Raw genomic sequence first — 18,622 nt, forward strand, 5'->3', positions numbered from 1 at the left:
CCTGTTCGGGCGCCATTCATGTGGTAAATAATTTAATTACCGGGACTTAATTTGATACAGAAAAATAATAAAAATAGCTCAGTAAAATAAGAGGCAAAATCCGTGATATTAGAGGTTCGGAATGGGCTTTATTCCAATGGACGATTCGAATCGTGGACTCCAAGTTCCATCACCACGGAGGTTCAGGAAGTGAAGTACATACTTTATTGATAAGTAATCACTTTTATACAATAGGCATTACAGTGAAGTAAATGCAGGAGGCGTAACAATTGATAGTAAAGATAAAACATACATGCGTAGCAAAAGTGGGCGTAACTGGGTGTAACTAAAGAACGTCATCAGGTATGATGTCATAATAGGGTGGTTCCATGAAAGAATTTCGCAATGTCAGCAGAAATACTTGGCAGAAATGCGCGCGCAGCAGCATGACGTATGATTGACGTGCAACTAGGGGGTGAAGGGGACTTGACATTTAGCTCTACATGTGGCGACAGAAGTCTGGAGGGTCAAGTCAACCTAATCCCAAATCATATCTAACATCCTATGTTTAAAGAACTATGTTATCCAAAAGAGAGGTCTCTTAGAGTAGAATCTTATTCTATACTGACTATACTGACTGTTAGTGCGTGTACAAGCGTCTAAGTGTCTACACTAGATGCGAGGGCAGAAATCCTCCATAATAATAGGGCTATGAATTACTTGCATAAAGACAGAGAAGCCGGGCCTTTTGCTCGGTAGCTGGAAGAATGTTTACTTAAACTACTAGACAGGAATGCATTGGGCAGGGAGCGGAGCAGATAATTTCGAAGGTGAAATACAGTTTTTGGCAGGCAACAGGCTGATGTCAGGCACCATGAGCCGCGCAGGGAATGAGACAAAGTTCATGGTCACAGATGCAGGCTCAGACTGGAGCTTTCAGAGGCAGAAGGCAAGAAAAGCTTGATGACAGAATCAGGGCCTACTTGCCTGGACTGTAAAATGGCATAAGTGAACCATATAAAGCCGGTGGCCTTTCATACTTAGGGATGGAATATCCGGCCCATTCATGGCGGATCTGAAAAAGGACATGTTGACAGTGGACGCACATGTGTTTGCGTCTTCATAACTGGAACTGGAGGGAACATACATGTACTTGTGATTCATACATGAAACCGTTGGGGTCCAAGATAGGGGACATAACTGATCAGAAAAATCCATATTTCCACAAGTGCACGCCCCTCCTTAGACAAAAGGTGACCCAAATAAGTCACCTTTGGTCTACAGAATTGCAATTTCTTCCTCGATACTTTGTGATTGTGAAATGCCAAAAAGGAAAGCAAGGATAACGTACTCTTCTCACACAGCTCGGGAGTGTCAGCCGCCAACGAGATGTCATCGACATATTGTATAAGGGCGACGCCCTCAGGCAGAACAAAAGAATCCAATTGCCTCTTCAATGCTTGACTGTAAATGCTAGGGCTTTCTGTGTAGCCCTGAGGAACTCTACAAAATCGATAAGACCTATTATTCAGAGTGAAACCAAAAAGGTATCGGCTATCAGGATGAATAGGGATCGAAAAGAAGGCATTTTTCAAATCAATAACCGAAAACGTGGTCGCCGTTGGCGGGACCAAAGTGAGCAATGTTGTGATATCAGAAACCACTGGATACTGAGGTATCACGATCTTGTTCACCTCCCTCAAATCAATGATAAACCGATAAACTTTGGCATCCGTATCTTTCTTCAAGATGGGTAAAATCGGACTGTTACAGACGTTGTAGGGAACTTCCTCCACTACTCCCACCTTAATCAAATCCTGCACAATCTGTATAAGGGCCTCCTCCCCCTCCTGGGAAATACGATACTGAGGGAGGCGTGGTAACACCGCCCCCTCCTGGACACTAATATGGACAGGCGGAATCACCATCTGTCCCACATCGGTATCCGAAATGGCCCACAAAGTACGAGGGAGAGAAGCTAACACAGTATCCTCTGCAACCACACACATCCGTTCTGTCAGAGGGTGATTATCGTTTAATATCACACGTACTCCAGCGGGGGAGCAGCGGATCGTAGCTCTGAAGTGCTTGAGCATATCAAGACCCATAATGTTGTCAGGCGTGTTCGGAGCAAGCAAAAACGGACAGGGTGCAGAAAAGGGATCAACCTGGAATGCAAGGGGTCGAGAAAGAGGGCTTCGAGAGAGTGTACCATCAAACCCTACCGATGTAACCATTAAGCCAGATGGGGGAGCCCTCGGAACCAATTGTTTAGACAGCGCGCTACGAGTCGCTCCTGCATCTACTAGGAACCGATCAGTAGAACCCAAAACCTTCGCTGAGACATAAGGACCCTTCTGATCAACCGGCACTTCAACTGATTCTAACCCCCATCCAACGCATTCCTATGCATGCTGCGAATCATGGTACCCAGAGCGGTCCGTCCCTGACACTTGATACTGGTGCTGTCGATCAAAGACATTAGGTCTATCTCGCTGCTGCACGGTAGGTTCAAAACGAGCACGATCATTAGAATTCCCTCTGAGATTCGGGAAACCCCCTCTACCTCTCGGTGGACCTTGATTATGCCCCTGGCGAGATGCATACAATGCCGGACAATCCCTGGCCCAATGACCCGACTGTTTACAATACGCACATTGATTCCTATTTAAATCTGATCGACCCGAAGGGGGACCATAGAATCCTCCCCTACCTCTATTGACACCCCGACGAGGCGGACCATACACTTGCGCTAACATCACCTTCGTTTTTAAATCTTTCGATTTCTTCTCCTCCTGCCCCTTCGCTTCTTGTTCCTGACGCTCATAATACTGAGCTATAGTCAGGAGGGATGTCGGAGACGCGGTGGACCAAGAACTTTCACTCGCTTTTAAACGAGCTGCTATTTCCGGTAATAAATTCGCCACATATTTATCAGCAAAAAGGTGTCGACCCGTATCATCCGTAAGTGACTGACCACTAAAATCATGAAATGTCTCCTCAAAGCGCGTAAAGAAATCTGCAACTGATTCATCAACTTTCTGTTTACACGAGGCTAACATGTTCCAGTCAATCTTTTTAGGGGGAATAATTGTTTTCAACTTGGTCAAAATAGCAGCGGAGAGATCTAAGATAATCTGAGGCGGTTTCTGCGCGGGCTTCCTCTCCCTATCCTCATCCTCAATCTCAGACCACCTAGCCTTAAAAGCGGCTTGATCATCCACCTTCCGTACAGATCGCCACATATCCGGTGGTAAGATAAGCCCAAAGAACAGATCTATATCTGCTAAGGTCATAGTACAAGAATTCAAGGCCCCTTCGACTTCTTCGTAAAAGGCCGCTGGATTCTTGCGGGGGTCAGGCAATGCATTCTTTAATGCCATAACATCAGCCCTATGCCAGGGAGTATAAACCCAATTGTACACAAAATATCCCTTAGCATCGGCAGAAGTAATATCCGCACTAGTTCCCGCTCCTTTAGGAGGAACATACAAAGGTGCCGCCTCTCGCATGGGTTTAGCATGCACTAGTTCGCCCTTATCTGACTGGGAGGAAGACGGCTGCTGGTCGTCCGCCTGCAAGGTCAAGCTCTCCTCCTCCTTGTTCCGGCGCGCTTTGTCCCGCAGTTGAAGCATCTCATCCCGTAGCGCAAACAGACGTCGGACCGCATCAGGCACCTGAGAGGGAGAGAAAGTACCATTACGTAGCGCTCTAGAATCCAACACTATCTCCTGTGGCTCAAAAACATCAGAATATTTTCGAAAGGCAGCAACCACTTCATCAGAGAAAATGGCAGCAAAATACAATTTCTCCCTATCCTGCCATCCTTCCAGAACCGGTAATAACTCTGCAGAAGACATCTTATTTGAAACTGCACGATAAGAAAGTTTCCGAAGCTCACCCGAGCGCTCAAGAGATAACATGGATCGCGTGTCTATCTTATCTTTACCCGATCCAGAATCCTGAACTGTCGGAGCAGACGCACCCACATAAGGTGGCGGGGAACGATCTAATAGGAAAAAATCATCATCAAGATTAGTAAGGACAGGATAAAGAGGCTGCCGAACAGCATATTGACCCGACACTTGCAGCTTACGCTCTTTCTCTTGTCTCTCCATCTGTTCTCTTTCCTCCCGACGCTTCGCTTCCTGCGCTCGCACATGATCATTCTTCCGTTGCTCTTTATCAAACAGCGCTTTCTCACGTTTTTCTCGCTCACGCACTTCCTTCACCCATAATCGCACACACTCAAACATATCTTGACGAGCACGCCGTTTACACATACACTGTTCCACATACTCAATCTTACGCATATCAAATGATCCATACAAAGGCCAGCGCAACTCAGGATCCTTTTTGGTGTATTTCCTCCATACTGTGCTGTACATTATGGAAGAAAGACGATGCTGCACATACATATCCCTATTAGGAGTCCCCTCTGGGGGGGCTGGAGCAGATTCCTTGAGGTTTAACCGGTTTCCAAAGCAGCAGCACCACTTACGGAGTGCGCTAAAAGCAGGCATGCTCAAAAATAATGCAAAATATGCAGTATTATCAAAAAAATGGCACTTAAACTTTGTGCCGTTCAAATTTACACAGCTCCGGAGAAATATCTCCACATTACCTGCCTATATGTGTTGCAACGCATATATTCTCACAGTAATCAATACAAGATATGACCGGTCATCACAAATCAAACTCAAATAGCCAACCCAGGCTTCAAAAACTCGGAGCAAGTACCGTACAACGGTTCTTACCAATCAAGAGTGTCCAGATTCCAACTGCCAAGCTCCAAAATTCGCCCAAACGGCTGTCACGGCAGAACCGACAGAAGAGGTCTCAGTCGAGGACCGGCGCCACCCAGATGGTCAGTTCGGAAGGGAAGGAAGAAAACCTCGGGATGCCAGGACTAAAATGCCTCTGGCAGTGATCACATCCCCGGCCAAATTCCTCACCTTCGTCACGACCAGTCCTTCGAGCATCCGAGTCGCCGATGAGCCCCACGTGACGGGCGCCAATTGATGAATACAGGCCCCAGCTAGGCCCGCAGGACACAAGGGTTCGCTCTCCTGTAATGGAATCTACAAGGAAATTGGCACGGAAACTGCAAAGTACAAAGACAAAGTTTATTAACCCTTAAGGGTGGTCCTACAATCCATACAACACCCTTCAGTATTGCATAGAGTAGCACACAGAACTTGCGAACACAGTCCCCTTTTATACACAACAGAGGGGCTCATAAGTGGGTGGATACAACATGAGACGAAGAACATTACCTTTTATGGACATTTTCGATACAGAATCAATATGTGGGCGGAGTTAACACATCTCTAAGCCCGCGAAAACATGGTCAAGCGAGGATTAACTGATAACAGATGTGGTCAAGCCTGGGCATGCGCCAGACGGACAAAGGAGCTATTTATAGACTGTTACTAGGAAGATTACAAGAGCAACTAACACGAAGATAGGACTCTTCTCGTGCTGAACACGTGGAGACATGACAATACAAAATGGAGTCCAGACTTTAGTCAACATAACGGAAGAAACTCAGTCCTAAAGGGGAATTCATGTCTTTAGTAAATGCTTAATCACATCGTTGTTTCAATTTTCAACATCCCGGGTTCCAGTGTTTTATTTTAATGAGACCCTGGGGTGGGCTAGGTCCTGGGTGCATTTCTTAAAAAATAATAGCGGGGGCTCGCTGGGGCTGCGGGGGCCCGCTGGGATCCCCGCAGTCTCAGGGCTTCGCTCATGTTGGGAGGGGGGTTGCGCGGCCTCTCTCCGGGAGCCCTCCATCTGCTTATAACTTTGGCGTCGTTTGACGATTCTTTACGAAATTTTCCCCAAAATTTCTCTTTTTCGATCAGCTCCTATCTTGAAAGTTTAGGGGTGATTGGTCAAGGAGGGTCTGAGAAAAAAGGGAGGGTGTCAAAACGTGTTTTCTCAATGCATTTTCCATAGGAAACTTTATGCAAGGCTACAGGTCAAACTGCTTAACGGAATTATGCCAAATTTGGCAGGGAGAAAGGTTTTGGTCCAGAAAGCACAGTTTTGTGGAAGTGGTGTAAATCCATTCAGTAGTTTTTGAGATATTAAAGGAAAAATATATATATATATCTGGTCGGTGCCTAACTCCCGAGCACGAGCTTGCCTCTGATTGGCTGCTAACACTTCAAAGCAGGAAGTGTCCCCTGATTGGCTGCTAACACTTAAAACCAGGAACTGTTAGCAGCCATCTTGTGCCTCCCATCGAGTGAAAATATAAAAGAAAGGTTCCGTGGGCATTTTATTATAGTGGAGCTCTGTGTAATGATGATTTGGAGGCAGTGAAGGTTTAAGATTTATTAACAATAAAGGAGAAAAAGGTGAGCACCAGGCATCACGACTTTCACTCCAGGACACCAGTAGGAAGATAACCCTTTCACGCTCCTTGTGCCCAACATCACCACTTCGCAGCTATGCCTTTAGAAGCCAGTCCGTCGGCTCGCAGCTGTCTACCTTTGCAAGCTAGTACGCTGCTGTGCCTCTACCTCTGCGAGCTAATACGCTGCTGTTCCCATGGGAGCGGATGGCTCGTAGTTTTGCCTCTGGGAGTCGAGCGAATGGGCCGCAGTTGTCCCTCTGCGAGCCTGGGTACGAGCTATTCATAAGTCACACTATATGAGCATTGAAAAGCCATTTTGTGATTCAGTCCGTCAGCTGGCATCTGTCCGAGGCATTTCTGAAAACATACCGGAGCTCTTTCTGTGAGAGATACCCCTTTCACGCTGCATCTCCCCACATTAGCAGGTAATGCACCCTCTTCCCACATCACCAGCATACCCCTAACAACCTTCTTGGGCCCAGAAGTGTCCCTCTATGAACTATTCATAAAAAGATGCTTGTGAGGTTGGAGAAATAAGAATCTTAGTCATGTATAGATTTACATATAAAACATTTTATTAAAACAAACCAACAACAAATAAAACTATGCACAGCCGTGCCGTGTCATCACTGGTCCATTTGTGATTCACAGTTTGCAAGACAAAAAGAAAGATAAGGTGGTGCATCATACGTCCAGCAAAGGAGATAGAGAGAGAGAGAAAGAGTGAGAGAGAGAGGAAGAGAGAGATAGAGAAAGAGTGAGAGAGAGAGGAAGACAGAGAAAGAGAGATAGAGTAAGAGAGAGAAAGAGTAAGATACAAGGAGGAGAGAAAGAGAAACAGTGTGAGAGAGAGGAAGACAGAGAGAAAAAGAGTGAGAGAGAGGAAGAGAGCGAGAGAAAGAGTGAGAGAGAGGAAGAGAGAAAGAGAGAAGGAGTGAGCTACAAGGAAGAGAGAAACAGTGTGAGAGAGAGGAAGACAGGGGAAGAGAGAGAAAGAGTGAAAGAGTGAGATACAAGGAAGAGGGAAAGAGAATCAGTGTGAGAGAGAGAGAAAGAGTGAGAGACAGGAAGAGAGAGAGAGAAAGAGTGAGAGAGGCAGAGAAAAAGAGTGAGAGAGAGGAAGCCAGACAAAGAGAGAAAGAGTGAGACAGAGAGGAAGACAACGAGGGAAACAGTGTGAGAGAGAGGAAGAGAGAGAGATAAAGAGAGAAATAGTGTGAGAGAGAGGAAGAGAGAGAAAGTGAGAGAGGGAGAGAGAGAAAGAGTGAGAGGAAGAGAGAAGGAAAGAATGAGAGAGAGAGAGAGAGAGAGAGAGAGAGAGTAAGAGACCAAGAAAGAGAGAAAGTGAGAGAGAGAGAAAGGAAGAGATGGAGAGGGGGTGTTGACACTGGAGAAAATCTTCACACCTCACCTTTGTGCCACCGGTGTGTCTCCAACCACGTGATGGGAGATAGTGCAGCCCTCACGTTTAGTGATCTGAAAGACAGTATAGAATTACTAATTGCAGAGTACATACAACTGCACACGCGTAATTCTCTGTTTCGCTAATGCGCAATGAGGCTAGTGCACCCCATCCACTCCCACTGCTCGGAGGTGTCGGTGCGCTCTTGTGTGCCCAGACTGCTGCACACTATCCACTCCCACCACCCAGAGGTGACTGCCCGCTGCTGCGGAAAGAAGTCTCTCTGCTCACCTTCCGCCACCGGCGTGTGTGTAAGAGGGTCCACCACGTGCCGAAGCAAATTTGTCATTCGTTCAGGATGGCCACGCAGCATCGCAGATTCTTCGCGCGTTCAGCTTTGGTGGTGTTGGGGGGGGGTGAATGTCGATTCATGATTCACAGCCTGTTAGATAAAAAGCAAGATAAGATTGTGCGTCATACGTCCATCATAGGAGAGAGGAAGAGTGAGCAGAAGTCAGAGAGAAAGAGAGAAACAGTGAGAGTGAGAGAAAGAGAGAGTGAAAAAGAAAGAAAGTGAGAAGAAGACAGAGAGAAAGAGTGAGAAAGACGAAGAGAGAGAGAGAAACAGTGAGAGAGAGGAAGAGAGAGAGATACAGAGAGAAACAGTGTGAGAGAAAGGAAGAGAGAGAGAGAAAGTGAGAGAGGGAGAGAGAGAAAGAGTGAGAGGAAGAGAGAAAGAAAGAATGAGAGAGAGAGTAAGAGACCAAGAAAGAGAGAAAGTGAGAGAGATAGAGAAAGGAAGAGATGGAGAGGGGGTGTTGACACTGGAGAAAATCTTCACACCTCACCTTTGTGCCACAGGTGTGTCTCCAACCACGTGACGGGAGATAGTGCAGCCCTCACGTTTAGTGATCTGAAAGACAGTATAGAATTAGTAATTGCAGAGTACATACAACTGCACACGGGTAATTCTCTGTTTCACTAATGCACAATGAGGCTGGTGCACCCCATCCACTCCCACTGCTCGGAGGTGTCTGTGCGCTCTTGTTTGCCCAGACTGCTGCACACTATCCACTCCCACCACCCAGAGGTGACTGCCCGCTGCTGCGGAAAGAAGTCTCTCTGCTCACCTTCCGCCACCGGCGTGTGTGTTAGAGGGTCCACCACGTGCCGAAGCAAATTTGTCATTCGTTCAGGATGGCCACGCAGCATCGCAGATTCTTCGCGTGTTCAGCTTTGGTGGTGTTGGGGGGTGAATGTCGATTCATGATTCACAGCCTGTTAGATAAAAAGCAAGATAAGATTGTGCGTCATGCGTCCATCAAAGGAGAGAGGAAGAGTGAGCAGAAGTCAGAGAGAAAGAGAGAAACAGTGAGAGTGAGAGAAAGAGAGAGAGAGAAAGAAAGTGAGAAGAAGACAGAGAGAAAGAGTGAGAAAGACGAAGAGAGAGAGAGAAACAGTGAGAGAGAGGAAGAGCGAGAGAAAGAGTGTGAGAAAGAGGAACGGAGAAACAGAGGAAGAGTGAGAGAGAGAGAAACAGAGAGAGAGGAAGAGAGAGAGAGAGCAAAAGAGACAAACAGTGTAATAGGAAGAGGGAGATAGAAAGAGTGTGAGGGAGAGAAACGAAGAGATGAGGAGGGACACTGAGTGCCCACGCTGTGTACAAAACCATCACAGCTTACTTTTAGGCCACCACTCTGTCACCAACCACGTGCCGCAACCTAGTGGAACTCTCAAGCTCCCACATCTGGAAAATAGTACAGAATTAGTAATGGCAGAGCAGGGTTGGATTAGCATTCAAAATCGGCCCGGACACGCAAAAAAAAAGTGGCCCACATTTGCATATTGCCTTTCCTCAAAACACTGCTTCGGTGAAATTTTATTTAAAAAAGGGGGGTGGGGGAGATTAAAAAAAATGCACACATTTGTTTACACTGGTGACTTAAAAACAAGTGAGGCCACTTCTGCTCAGGCCCCCTGCCCTGCTAGGTATGCATACATTAATGGGCGGGCCTGCGAGAGAAAGAAAGTGACACCTCTGCCTGTTGCTAAACGTGAGGTAATGACGCCCATCTGCCTGCAGAAAGGCCATTTAGACACCCACTGGGCTGCTGGCTGTATCCAAACAACAGCGACACCGCCCAAGTCTGTCCCCCAGACTGCTCCAAAAAACAGCCCACAGTTGGAACTCTGCACCGGCTCCTCGGGCATTGAACCAGTGCCAGTGTTACCAATCCGATGCTGTGGCAGAGTATATATGAGTGCGTACGCCTAAATCGCTCTGCCGTCTTTCTGCATTCAGGCTGCTGTACCCCATCCACTCCCGCCGCCCAGAGGTATCTGCCCGACGCTGCGCACCAAGGCATCACTGCTCACCTTTTCATGGTCACGGCACCCTCCACATCATGCAGCTCCGTTCTGCAAGCTAATGGGTCTCACATTTGGTACTGAGTCTTGATATCGCCATGGCAGAGGACATACTGGTGCACCTATCATCATCGCAGGTTGTACACCCGCTCAGTGCTCACGGTGCTACTAACCCAGTGAGAAGTGAGGCCACGCACGTGGCGGTAGGCCCTCGCTGTTGGGCTCAGGCCTACACTGCGGTGCAGCAGAGCACACAAAACATCAAGTGTCCAGACCGCCGGGACGGGCCATCACCATGGCGGTGTGACTGTGCCGGCCGCAGTGCATGTGTTGCGAGCAACTCTAAAATGGCATAGAGCACGTACGCCCGGTCTTTTTTATTAGTAGGTTCACGTGTCCTGTGACGCCTGTGCTGGATGGGTGTGGTGTGGGTGAATACCAGCTGTGAGGGAGTGGCTGTGGCGGGTGTCCGTGTTGGAGTGCTACCGTCACCCGGGTTGCAAAAGCCAAAGTGTCACTCTGTGAGCCATGTCCAACAATATGGCCAACATGAAAGGTACGGGGAATTACTGACCCTATATTCATTGATAGTTCCACACAAGAAAGATGGTGGACATAAGACATCTATGTGGATATGAATGTTTATTGCACATTCAGTGGAGTGTTGCAGCTGGAGCAATACAGAGCCATGGAAAGTTGAAGTTTCAGTTTTTGGCACATGCAGGGCAGCCAATTAGAAGACAAGCTTGTTGTCAGAGTTAGGCTGCGCCAACATATGTACTTATACAATAATTGTGATGATCCTCACGCACTTATAAATTCACTATACACTCTGCTTGCAGTACTCTAATGATGCAGTCTCTACGTACGTACTTGTACAATGACCGAGAAAAAGAGACATAACTAAAGTTTTCCCCCACTGTCAAAGGTAAGATGGTTGCATACGCTGTCCAGAGCACTATGTAATGTGGTAGGACCTAGGGGCAGCATGTTGCATGCATAATGAACACACAGACACAGATAGATAGTGGAACTGGGTACGGGCATGTGCGCTTGACTTTTTATTGCCAGGGTCACAGTGACATCTGTGGTGGATGCCTGTGGGCTGATTGTAAGCCAACCCTCTGGGAATGGTTGGTGCTGGCAACAAGTACAACAGTAATCATTGGATCAGACACAGAGATTCAATCATAAAGGTCAATGATTTGTGCTGCACTAAGGTACGGGTACCAGATATAAAATCATACAGAAAAAATTCTATCGTAAATGGTTCATGACTTGTGATACAGTGAGGTAGGACAGCAGATGTGAAATTATACACAAAATATTGTATCAGAAAGGGTGCATGAGTTGTGCTGCAATGAGATAGGGGCATCAGAAGCATTTAGCATCTGCGCATCCAGTGATGATGCGTGGTGCGGGCGAGCCACAGAATCGCAACTCGATGTGAATTGTGAGCCCTGCTATCGCTAGTGTACATCGAAGGCAGTAGTCAACACAGACATCAAGGAATGTTTTTAGTCACTTCCTCTTGACAAAGTTCGAGGACATAGAGTACAATTCTCTCTAATAAATAAATCATGTTTCAATTTAAATTGTGAGCTCTGCTGACCGCAGTGTAGGTGTAAGGAACAAAAGATGAAACATTTATGGAATACACTGAGGAAATCTTGGTTGTTCTGAGTACAGTTGCAAAGTACGGTATTCTGAAGCTAGAATCTGAACTGGTCGTTCATCATATCGTCTACCTTTTTCAGTGGGAAGAGCTGTGGAAAACAACGAGCTTCCAAACTTGTTTCCCAAACACTCATGGGAGTTTGTTTTGCTTTTTTTCATCTGGAACAATTCAATGGTATGTCCTAACAGTTCTTTTGAATGTAGAGGATGTATAGTATAATGTTCATAAATTCCTTCTTTCCTTGAATTGTCCACTTGAAATATGTGTTTCATCTTCTAAAGTCATTTCTTCTACATTTACAATTTTATAGTAAATATTGTTTTGCACCAGATATAATGTAGCCTTTTGGACTTTTGTGACATGTTCTAACTCTTGCCATATTTTCCGACTCTTTGTGGGTACTCCATTAACAAGAATGACTACAGGTTCAGTATTGTCTCTTTCTATACTAACAGTTTCAACATTTTTCTTAAAATCTAAAGGTAAATACACAACTCTTCCTTTTAAACCTCTTTATAGATCTGTTGAAGGCAGCTTACCTGTTTTAGGCTGCATACGAATTATAGCATGAAGAGGGTGCACAGATTGTATAAGGATGGCCTAATATGTATTCAAATCTGTAAGTTTAGGACATATAGCAACTAATTCTAAGTCATTTTGGACAGCTCTAGCTGGCATTTTGTTTTGTTCTAATTTATTGTAATAATATTTACAAATACATTGTACAGTACGTAACTTAAAACGAGCTTCCACAAATAGGTAAGCAGGAAATTCTTTTTATTTATCATTGTTATCCTTTTCACTTTTTAAAAACACATTTACATTCCTAGTTTGAATTTTATAATGAGTACGTCGAGAACAAATACAAACATGGTTGGGATTTTCAGCAGAATCTCCTTTAAACTTTGCTATTTCTTTTTCAAACTTCACATCAGTATTATCTTCCATCTCTTCTTCAACACGTACACTTATCAAACTGTTATTTTCTGTACACTTCTCTTGACTAGCAAAGAAACGTAATTCTATATCATCACAAACTTGTTTAATATCATTTATATTAAAACTCGATTTCGTGCCGCAGAAAGACCTAGACTTATCCAGGTGATTCTTCTTGACTTTGAATATAAACTTGCAGATGTCTATCGATCCGAACATTAGTAGGATTCAATTTCTCAATGTGAAAGCATCTTCAAGCTGAAGCTGTACAATTTTTTGCTAAGTGTCTTCTCCTGAAATTTCTTCCCACATTTATTTGAATTCTGTTTTCTCAGACTTGGTAATATATGACGTGACATAGCCGGAAACAACACTTGAGTTATCTGCAACATATTGTATGTCCATATTTGCATTCCACATCTTCAAAATCACCGTATCGTAATCATTAATGTACTTCGATTCTTCTGTTCTTTTTATATTATAAGTATTTTTGGGTGATTTTCGAGTGATAGTATGCCTCACTGCTGACATAAAATTGTTCACTCTTCCTTGCGATGACTTATGGTGCACTGAGTTAGTAGTACCTTTGGTGCTCAGCGTGTACCTACCCTGCGATGATGCGTGGTCTGGGAGGGCCGCACTCGGACCAATGTCTTTTGTTAATTAATTCTGCCTCAATAAGGCCACGTGGCGATGACTTATGGTGCACTGAGTTAGTAGTACCTTTGGCGCTCAGCGTGTATGTACCCTGCGATGATGCCTGGACAGGGGGGGCCCGCACTCGGACCAATGTCTTTTATCTATTGAATTCTGTCTCAATAAGGCCAAGTGGGGATGACTTATGGTGCACTGAGTTAGTAGTACCTTTGGCGCTCAGCTTGTACATACCCTGCGATGATGCGTGGTCCGGGGGGGCCACACTCGGACCAATGTCTTTTGCCTATTGAATTCTGCCTCAATAAGGCCACGTGGCGATGACTTATGGTGCACTGAGTTAGTAGTACCTTTGGCGCTAAGTGTGTACGTACCCTGTGATGATGCGTAGTCCGGGGGGCCGCACTCAGAGCAATGTCTTTTGTCTATTGAATTCTGCCTCAATAAGGCCACGTGGCAATGACTTAAGGTGCACTGAGTTAGTCGTACCTTTGGCACTGAGCGTGTATGTACCCTGCGATGATGCGAGGTCTGGGGGGCCGCACTCGGAGCAATGTCTTTTGTCTATTGAATTCTGCCTCAATAAGGCCATGTGGCGATGACTTATGGTGCACTGAGTTAGTAGTACCTTTGGTGCTCAGCGTGTACGTATCCTGCGATGATGCGTGGTCTGGGGGCCGCACTCAGACCAATGTCTTTTGAATTCAACCTTAATAAGGCCACCTGGTGATGAGTTAGTGGCACCTGAAGCACTCAGCGTGTGTGCACCCTGCAATGATGCATGGTCCGAGAGGGCCGCACTGGAAGCAATGTATCTTGCGTACTGGACTGCATCATCTGCAATCGCTATTCCATCTGAATTGTGATGCCTGTTGTTCGCAGTGTAGATCAAAGGCAGTAGTCTGTACAGACATAAGTCTGAGGTACTGTGCCGCTGGGTTCGCAGGGGGCCTGTGTCGAGGAGACCTGCGGTCATGGTGGCAGCCACGTGGCAGGGTGAGGCCCGCCGCTCTGGCAGACTCGTTGGTCTTCACAGTTCACAAGTGAACCATGCCCAGAGCCCCGGCTTATTTATTCATACTTCTACGCTGGAGTGGCGAACGTTGGACCAGCCCACTGCACTTCAGCTTCCAGGGGAGGACAACACAGATACATGTCTGAGATCTTCCCCACTGCCTGAGGTAACATGGTTGTGTCTATTGTTCACAACACTGCAAGCATCAGCACTATATGTACAGATGGAGAGGTTTATGATCTGTATAGTGAGGTCTGTCCAGCACATCACTGCTACACTTGGTATTGTGTGCATTATTATTATTGATGGATGAGTTGCGTCCTTCACACATATTTGCTTGCCATATCTGCCAACATTCAAGTATTGTGTGGCTGAGGGACCATACCATTTTTGGAAGGTCCGCTGTCCTGTTCTGCGCAGCCTCGGTGGTAGTAGGGAGGTGGGTGGTCCGGGGGGGACGTCCTGAGGCTGGTGGCAGTGAGTGTTGTGGCCTTTCTTGGTGTTTGAGCTGCGTGATCAGTAACTCTAGGACATATGATGCGCTTCAGATTTGATTTTGGGCTGCGATCCCTTTCACATTGTAGGTAGTCATCCTGATTTACACCAGTAAAATACAGAAGTTAGATACCTACTGCAAACGTGGCTTATTCCCTGTTTTTGGATAGCACCCCAGATTTGGCTGCTTGTTGAAAATATTGGGAACTGGTGCTTTTGTGTTAATTTTTGCACGGGGACGTCTACTCTGTATATTATTACCGTTAGATGTTGTTCTCATTTGTGACAAAAAAAAAATTCTGGAAGCTATTGCTGGAAAACTGGGGATATTGGCTGTTTTCACTAGGTTGACAATGAAGTGATAATTTAAAATCACTGAAAAAAACTATAGGTTTAAAGAAGAAAATAATTAGAAATTAGCATTTAAAAAACCTTTGAAATTCACTGAAAAAACCATAGGTTTCAGGGACGTTATAGTTACAAATTAGCATTTAAAAAACCTTTGAAATTCACTGAAAAAAACATAGGGCCCGATTCACAGAACAAACTTAAGACAAAATCCTAAACTTAGTACCATTTTGGTATTCACAGAATGCACTTACTACTTCTGGTATTCACAGAATGAATTTACTACTTTTGCGATTCACAGAATAAACTTACTACTTTTGCTATTCACAGAATGGATTTACGACTCCTAACTTTACGTCCGCACTCGGGCTGGAAATTCCGGCCCGGAGGCGGAGCTTCCGGCCCAGAGGCGGAGCTTCCGGCCCGGAGGCGGAGCTTCAGGGCTCGGAGGCGGAGCTTCCAGCCCGGAGGTGGGGATTCGGGCCAGTTGCGGAGATCCGCCACTGGCCGGAATCCCCACCTCCGGGCCGGAAGCTCCGCCTCCGGCCCGGAAGCCCCGCCTCCGGGCCGGAAGCTCCACCCCCGGGCCGGAATTTCCGGCCCGAGTGCGGACGTAAAGTTAGGAGTCGTAAATCCATTCTGTGAATAGCAAAAGTAGTAAGTTTATTCTGTGAATCGCAAAAGTAGGAAGTTCATTCTGTGAATACCAGAAGTAGTAAGTGCATTCTGTGAATACCAAAATGGTACTAAGTTTAGGATTTTGTCTTAAGTTTGTTCTGTGAATCGGGCCCATGGGTTTCAGGGACGTTATAGTTAGTTGGACCTTTCACTCCTACAAAACCATACAAATTCCGCCGTTATAGTTAGTTGGGCTAACTATAATTCGCACCCCCGCAATACACTGCTGATGATGTCACATATTACATCATTCATGACATGGTCAGTGACATCACTGATGACATCACTAATGACATCTCAAATGACATCACTGATGACATTATCCACGTGACAATCTGATGCACCTCCTCACACCCTAATATAACCTTTGATACACCCCTTGTAAAATACAGACTATCATTTTCAAAACCATCGACACACCAATACCAGTTACTACAAACGCACTCACTAATTCCTAGGTCTACAAACACATGCACTCATTCATCCATACAACCATTCATACATGTAGTCACTGATCAATACAACACTATCATATGCACTCATACACGTATACAGACACTCACACACCACCACTCATCATAGTCAGTCATGCACTTATCCTAGTCAGTCATGTAAAGAATCAATCACAGTTCCATTTACTCACCTACACAGTTATACACACGCCACCTCATTTATTCATACAGATACTAACGCATACTTACTCTCTTTTACAATCACTAATACAAGTATACACTCATCCATACAGCCACTCCCACAATCACTGACTCTCACATATAGTTATTTATATACTCCAACTCTCACATACACTACCTTTTACTTTTGTACTTACATGGACATCTACCACTGAGACATCCATTCACTCACCAACACATCCATACACACACTCACTCACCCTTAGAACTGTTTCCACATGCACTCTTAAAGTCATACACCCAGTCAATCAACCACTCACACATCTATGCACAGAGTCACACCCCCTACCCAACCACACACACACTCAGTCTCCTATACAATTACTCAGGCAACTAATAAATAACCCATATTGACACCCGTGGAGCTACTGACCAACTGATGCAGCAGGTTATACAACAACAAACAGACATATACAGACATTCACACAGTTTAATCACTAACCCATGTATTCAGTAAGACATATTTAATCACTCACTTAAACAGTGAGTCACACACCTACTAAATCCTCCATCCAGACACTTATACATCAGCTCATTCTTCAATACAGCTTGGTATTTATATTTTTGAGACGATGTGTGTAAGAGATAAGTACTGTGATGATTAGGTTAATTCTTTTTTAAAACAAAAGTTATGATTTCATATGACTCCCGTGGGATCGTGAAAAGTAGGAAGGAGTAGGTTATGTTTGAATACACTCCTCTATGAACACTTGTAACTGTAGGAAGGAATCTTTCTGCAGATGGTGTTTATCAGACTCTACTATTTATGCTCATTGGTTTGAGAAGAGTTGTGAGTAGATGTAAGGCAATCCAAACACCCTACTATGCACACCTATTATCTGAGAGAGAGATCTGAAAGGAGAGGCTAGTCCCTCCCCACACCCTACTACTCACACCTGTCATCTGAAAGAGAGGTCTGAAAGGAGAGGCCAGTCCCACCCCACACCCTACTACACACACCTGTGATCTGAGAGAGAAGTCTTGAAGGAGCAGCGAGTCCATCTACACACCCTACTAGGCGCACCTCTGATTTGAGAGAGACGTGTGAAAGGAGAGGTGAGTCCCTCCCCACTCACTACTACACACAACAGTCATCTGAAAGAGAAGTCTGATAGAAGAGGCCTGTGCCTCACTGCTTTTATTCATCTGAGGATGCAAGATATGCTCAGAACCGACTATGATGTTTTATTTTGAGGTAAACACCTCATCGTTTTTGGTGACCTTTTACAGTTGACTCCGATGAAAGTTCAACCTGTTTTATAAAAAACTATGCAAGAAGAAAATAAGAAGTCATTAGGTTATACTGGAAATGTTCACATCTGGTTAAATTTCCAGTATGCTGAGTTAACAGAAAATATGAGACAGGCAGCAGGTCCAGAGTATGGGAATATATTTAAAAAAATCAGAATAGGTATAATTAACAAATAATCTAAAAAAGCTATTGCTTCTTGCATGGTTACATCTCTATTCCCACACAAGAAGTCACCAGCTTCTGTAATGCAACACATTATGAAGAGTTAGAAGCACACTGTGTGCCTAATGCCAACATTGGATGAGTGCACACAATTTAACTTAGAAATGCTTCATTTAGAGAAACAGGAAATAGTGACTCTTAGTAAAGACAAAATGGAGCATCAAGGTTTAAACTTACCTGTATGTCAATCAGTGGTAAAGAAACTGGACTGTCTAGAGAAAATTGTTTCACATACTGCTGATTTACAGAAAACTCTAAACCTCTGTAAAAATGGCAAAAACAATTTGGTTGAAATCTGAATGTCGAGGCGGGATTAGTGAATGGTACAATGGGAAATGTGATAGACTTCATTACATATCCCAACAGAACAGAGAATTAATATATTCACATTAATTTTAATCACATTGAGGAAGGAAAAATATAGGAATGTGCCCTGCCAGATTTCTCCTGGTTAAAGATCTGTATGTGAAAAGACAACAGTTTTCTCTGTGTTTGGCCTATGCTGTCATCATTCACAAATCTCAATGATTAAGTTCGAAT

Source organism: Triturus cristatus, chromosome 2_2 (assembly GCF_964204655.1).
Source record: "Triturus cristatus chromosome 2_2, aTriCri1.1, whole genome shotgun sequence".
In the NCBI taxonomy this organism is placed as follows: Eukaryota; Metazoa; Chordata; class Amphibia; order Caudata; family Salamandridae; genus Triturus; species Triturus cristatus.